This window comes from Pollicipes pollicipes, unplaced genomic scaffold (assembly GCF_011947565.3).
Source record: "Pollicipes pollicipes isolate AB1234 unplaced genomic scaffold, Ppol_2.1 Scaffold_6686;HRSCAF=7923_pilon_pilon_pilon, whole genome shotgun sequence".
NCBI classification, from domain to species: domain Eukaryota; kingdom Metazoa; phylum Arthropoda; class Thecostraca; order Pollicipedomorpha; family Pollicipedidae; genus Pollicipes; species Pollicipes pollicipes.
In genome coordinates this window covers 43,768,088-43,774,687 of record NW_023596921.1, presented here as the reverse complement: position 1 = coordinate 43,774,687, position 6,600 = coordinate 43,768,088, and the positions used below count along the sequence as shown (strand labels likewise).

Here is a 6,600-nt window from a genome sequence, read left to right as displayed (position 1 = left end):
CTTCCCAGACAACTTTAATTGCCATCCTGTCCTTAATCTTGCATATTTCTCAGTAAGTCGCTATGTGCTTGTAAATTTCACCTTGACACTTTAAGGTTGGCATGGATGTAATATGACGAACCTGATTATACTTTTTCGTTTTTCAACATCTTGGGCCTATAAAGTGAAACAGAATACATTAACGCGCGCTGGGATAGAGGGGGAAGTTGAACCCCCGAAGGCAGCTACGAGCCCCAGTTCACCGCTCAGGAGGGCCGTGATGGCTACAGTACCCAGCAGGGAGTTAAAATCGCTTTTGAACTAGGGTGCGAGTGAAAAATTTCATCGCAAAAAGACCGTGCGGGAGTTAAAAAATCAATTCACAAAAGATGGAACTTATGAACTCGTGACTGATGCTTTCGCAAACAAAGACATCTATTCAATGTTGGCATGGATGTAAGATGACGAACCTGATAATACTATTTCGTTTTTCAACATCTTAGGCCTATAAAGTGAAACAGAATACATTAGCGCGCGCTGGAATAGAAGGGGACCCCCCGAAGTCTTTTCCCGAATGGCTTCTGAACGGCGTGGCGTATCCGCGCCAAATTCGACATAGCTGTAGAAAATTGCATAGCAGATTACTTGACATACCAATTTTAGATGTCTCTTGTACGATGGCTGACCTACGACAGGTCAAATTAAGCCCATAGTTTCAGAGAAGGCAATTTCTAGGAAACCGTTCAATCTGATACGATAACAGAGTGCTTGACGAAGACATACATCTCTGAGATGCTTTGCTAGACACCACAAATATTGAATGAGCAAATTACGTTGGCCTGAGGTCAGGTATGAAGGTCAGACCAAGGTCAAAACCAACCTGATTTATTACTCTAGAGCTTGCTGTATGGGTTAGTTTCTGGTGCTCATTTCGAATTGACTGACAGCTGAAACCGCAATATACATCTCCAATTGACTTCTTAGAGGTGAGAACAGGCCATTGACCTAAGATGACCCGCGTCGAACTTTCTGTTTTAGGAACATACTGCCTAGCGTAATCTTTGTCGCTTATTCAAATGCAAAACTCGAACAGTCTTGTATCATTTTGGTCACCATGTCCTTCAAAGGGTCAAACAAGGTCAATGACCTCAAATGGGCCTGTGACCTTTTGCTTAGAGACAGTTGTCTTGGTTCTGGGTGCGCTTTGGAGACCAAACTGGAATTTGACTTTGTTTGACCTTATTCGACCTGAAGATCATGACCTAAGAAGCTGAAACCTCAACCTAAGTGGGTTCGCGTATAAGTCAAGACACCCTTAAATTTGGTGCATCTAGCTTTCTTAGTTCACGAGATCTCACAGCGGGGCTCAAATTGAACCCCCACACCCTAGCGAAGGGTGTCTAGCCGGCCAACCGGGCGCGTATTAAATCATAGTAATGTCATGACAGTATTATGAGCATAACAAATTATTAACACCAATAATTTGATGCTGCACTTTTCAATTCCCTTCCACAGCACTTTTAAAACAAAAAGAAGCAGAGGAATTCAATAACAATATAACAACAGAAAATTCAACAAGCATAAAACACTCAAACAAAAAACAATATTGGACTCCTACACACCAGCCCATCACCAAGTCAAACACAGTATACATATCTGGGTTCTGTCAAGATGGGGTCAGGGAAAAAAACATTATGTCATTGTTTCAAAAAAAATACTAATGCTTATTTCCTTGAAAGTAGCCTATGGCTAACCTAAAGAGGTCTTGCATCATCTCATCCTGTATAACCTGTTCGCATCACAGCAGCAGTTGTGAGTCACTGATTCTTGCACAATTCCTATTGCCACTTGCCATGCACTTGACCAATTTAACCTAACTTAGAGTAGCCCATATAATGCACATCATCTCAACTCACCTATCTGTTGACAGCAGCACTTGTGATAAAAACATGATACCTAAAGCTAGTTTTTAGCTGGTTTCAACTTGAATTTTTATTCAGTTCATTTGTAAATGCTGGTTGACATCAGATTAACTTGACAACGCACAAATCAAAACACTTTAAAGCACTTTGAACAACTTATTTTGATTGTCATGGTTAACCTATGTCAAGGGCAATAATGGGTATGCTCCACAACACAATCTCTCTTCTCCAAAAGTAACATAACTTTAAGATGACCATGCCAGTATTGCTGCTTGCCTTTTCAGCCGCAGCAAATGCATTTATTTAGGCTTGTTTATTCATATTTAATCACAAAGTTTGAGGTGTTGGCTTCACATTTTAAATGAGATGGTCTGACGGTTTGTTACATACTAATATTTAATCATATCATAAGTGCTATGCAGTTTAGATTATCTCCGTGTTAAAGACATAGTGCATATATACAGTACAGTCATTTGACGTTCAGCAAACCACGACAACTATAGAAAACATCTGGTTAAAGCAGCCGTGAGGGAGCACTTAAATAAATTTGGGGACAAGTAACCAAAAACATGGAACAAAATAAGCCCATTGCATGCTTTGTGGCATCATAATTTGTCTTATGACAAAACTGGATGGGTTAAAACAGAAAATGGCAAACTCTGGTTACCAATCATGTGTTGAAAGCAGGTAAAATAAGTAATTACTTGGTCTACAGGACACTCACTGGCTTGTTCTTTCACCCCCCCCCCCTCCAAAAAAAGGAGAAAAAAGCAGTACCTTTTGCATGATCCGCTGGCAGATAGTCATCTCACTTTCCCCCGAATATAAATATCAATCATCCCCACCAACCTGCGAGATTAAAATGCCAAGCAAGTAAGAGGTGTCCATGCCAAACATATCCAGAAGGCAGAATTTCGCCATCAAACACTTCTGTATTAGCTGCGTCAGGTCTGCCCCAAGGCTCTATATGGCAGCATTAGCTTAGCCTTGCCAGGTAGCCTGGTGAGTCAGAAACTCGAAAGGCTAGATATATCGTTTTTGAGCACCGCCATGAACCAAGGAAATGGTTAACCGAAGGCTTAAAAGAGCAAAAGTGGCGGTAAAAATAAGCTCCGTGCTTCAGATCACCTCCTTCATTCCGTGTGAATTGTTTACGCTTGGGTGCATATCAAACAAGTTTGGGCGCCTGGCGAATTAATCCAATTTATGCTTGAAATACGTACAAGTTTGCAGTTGGAGCATCTTGCAGAGAAATTGGTCAAAATTTTAAGCAACAGATGGTACCTCCAAAGGTAATCAAAAAGAAGGGAGGAATAAAGTGGTATCACGCTCGTTTAATACCAACAAAAACAAAAGTAGCTAAATAAATATAAAGACTGGTACTTTTCTCGCAGAATTTTGTAATCAGCTAATTTCACTTAAAATCTGGTAATCTAAGTGCCCAAATGGTGATATTCATCTGGTAAGTTTAATTTAAAAGACATTTCTTGAACTTTTCACTCCTGCATTTCGGGAGTGGTGCAATTTATTGGTCAAGTTTACTCGGCAAAAAAGAAATACGTGGAGTAAAGTGGTCTACCAGGCCTTGCTGGTGTTTGCGCCAGGCTCTGCTTTCGTGGTGTGGTGGTGAGACCAAAAGTATAAGGGATGCGTGAAAACCCTGCATTTGACGCAGAGCTGCAGATGTCGGCAATTCTAGGACACTGGTACCCAGGGCACTTACTATGGTGTCCTTCCCGACGGCCGTACCCAGAAGGTGACCTACAACGTCGCTGATGCCTACTCTGGCTACGCCGCTGACGTGACGTACGAGGGTGAGGCCCGCTACGACCAGGCCTACGCCCGCCCCTCTTACCACCCGCAGCCCACTTACAAACTCGTCCACAAGGCGATTGCGTGTTCAACTAGAGCGACATCGAGCAAAAAATTAACTGAAACGCCGGCTAGAGCTGGTAAATGTTGGCTGGGTGCAATGATGAGCCAGTTGCATGTACTTTATGGAGTGATTGTTATTCAATACATCTACCGATAAGCTATGCAATTTTTGTACAAACACACAGAACAAAGTAAAAGCACGTGCACATTGTTCACGCATACGTAAGGGTGGTGGGTAGCGTGAAACGTTCGACATATTTCTGGCTGCTGGTAGCCATGGAATGGTAAAATTTTAATGGCACCTTTAGGACGTCATGAATGCCTGGGCGATCTTTAATTAGCCTCCCATAAATAGTCTGCACATGTTCGCGGGCGTGCAGCTTAGAAACTGTAGACGTTTTGGTGTTAAGGACAAGACTGCTAGCTGTACCGAATGATCCTGAAGATGGCTATTTCAGCTGGCACCCTAAACAAATGTGAAACACCTCTTTTTAAGTTTCATACTGAGGTTCCGTGGGCGTGAACAGAAGCAGGACTGAGAGCTGAACACCAAAGCCCACACATCTCAGGCGGAAAATATCCTAAGAGAGCTACTATTGTGTACGTACAATGTACCGAAAGAGCCTGTAGGGGATACATGACTTCGCTATTGATGCCATTGGTGTCTTGAGACACTGATGTGGAGCTTAGTTGTATAAGTTGGAGGCCAAAACGCACAAAGTAATGTGGTTGGTTTTACGTCTTCCAATCTAGCATTTGCAGCCACTGATATTCACCCATGTCATCAAGCTGTCTGAAGCGGCAAAGTGGCCAAGTGTATCACGTACTTCGTCCTTAGCTTTTCCGTTCGTGCTTTTGTAACACATAATTTTAAGCCCTGGTTATACATGCACATATGTATGTATATGTAAAGGCATTATATATATATATATATGCATATATATATATACACATATATATATATGCATATATATATATATGTATATATATATATATATATATATATATATATATATATACCCTCGCTTCGCGACGCCATTTGTAAGGTGTCCCAGAAAAAAGTTACCCACCGTTTACTGAACAGAGACTACCAATCCACCAGTCATACCGCGGCGAACATTTTACATCCTTGGGCGCCACGTTCCACGCTGGCGACTCAAAAACGAGCGCCGACCAAATTGCCCGCAATTGCCCCATGCGTGGAAAAGGGAGCTGATAGTTTACCGTTGTCCATGTGCAACGAAAGGACATGTTGCGGGTCCTGGTGAGGTGGTGAGGAGGCGGAGCAGTTCGGGGGCCCTGTTGACATGCACTAATGTGTACGTACGTAGGTTGTAGGTCACGCTCTTCGAGCAGCTCTTACACCAGGAGTCGTTTGAGACCGATCATCGTGTCGGTTCATATATCGCAGCATTCAAGGTCCCTGACAATGCGGGACAAGTGTCTTACTCATGCAATCAGATGTGTGGTGGAACTTCATTGCCCTCAATGGAAAACATGATAAAAAAACAAGGCTAATCACTCGTGATTTCACATTCGTAAGTCTTGGCTCCGCACCATATTATTTTCAGGCGTGAATAAAAACCCGTCAATACCACCTCGAAGCACTTCATCTTCACCGTTCTGATACCCTTTTGGGGGTCGTGGGACAACTTCACGGGATCGATCAGGACAAAGATGGCTACTACAGGACAGGGAGGCACCGCACACGCTACGAGTCTTACTAGACTTGTTGGCGGAATATTTTCTTGGAAGGCCACGTCAGCCATATTGCGGGCTTTTCACTGGCCCAATTTGTCGCCCATGGACTATGTGCGGTGGAATTACCTCAAGGGACCACGTCCATTTACACAATCTAGTGACCTTTCAGGATCTCAGCACTGCCTTCATGCTTGAGATGAGACAGGTCATCGTCAACAATATCGAACGCACGGTTACTTAATCGAGCAGAAATGCATCAGAATTCAGGAATGTATTCAGTGGTCCCGATTTGATGGATATGGAATCACGGATGACTGTCCCTGTCGCTAATCGTGTTTTGCGACTGGATTGCCAGTCTAATGCCAAAATAGTCATGATTGTGCGGTAAACACACGTGATGAGGAAGCCGTAAGTGAAGGTTTATCTTGGCCCTCTTATCAATGTCCCACATATGGCCGTCTCGGAAAAGGTCCCTCGACGACGCCTTGTCCCGGCGTCGAGTCCCGCTCTTCCGTTTCCAAGCGGGAGTAACGGCCACATTCCGGTCGGAAGGATTGTGTGCGAAGTGTGTTAGTAGCAAGAAAAAATTGCGGTGGGGCAATTTTGACCAACGACGTGGGCGATATCAAGAACACCGAGACTAGGGTGGTATCGGGTTGATGGTGTGTTGACCACTCGCCTCCCTCTCACCGCTTGCGCGTTGGCCATTGACGGGTTAACAGTGCGCCGTGTGGGGGATGCCTCCTCTCGGATCAAAAGCATGCGTGCGATGGCCGGGAATCGAACCCGGGTCAACTGCTTGGAAGGCAGCTATGCTCACCACTATACCACCATCGCTTGCGATCAACGCAAATGCTGCATATAATGCTGCACCAGTACTTGCTTTTGCTTAAAAAATGAAAGTGGGCCGGTGAGTGTCAGACGTAGTTATTATAAGCCGGTCTGTCGTTCGACGTTTGACGAAATGACGTTTACAAGACAGCTATTAACATTCCAATCACATGAAGGTGGGTCCTGGTATGCAAAGGGCGCCTTGGACGTCTCGAGAGAACGCCGAATGGGCGTTTTGATGTCACATCAAAAATAGTTCCTCAAATTCCGCGAGAAAAAATGTACGAAAGGC

The 6,600-nt window shown here is 43.9% G+C and overlaps 1 non-coding gene across 1 annotated transcript; it reads right to left on the bottom strand.

Moving 5' to 3' along the window:
* Positions 1-6,242: 6,242 nt before the first annotated feature.
* On the bottom strand, positions 6,243-6,314 carry TRNAG-UCC (transfer RNA glycine (anticodon UCC)). Its single transcript has one exon. It is a non-coding gene; the product is annotated as a tRNA-Gly (tRNA).
* Positions 6,315-6,600: the final 286 nt, after the last annotated feature.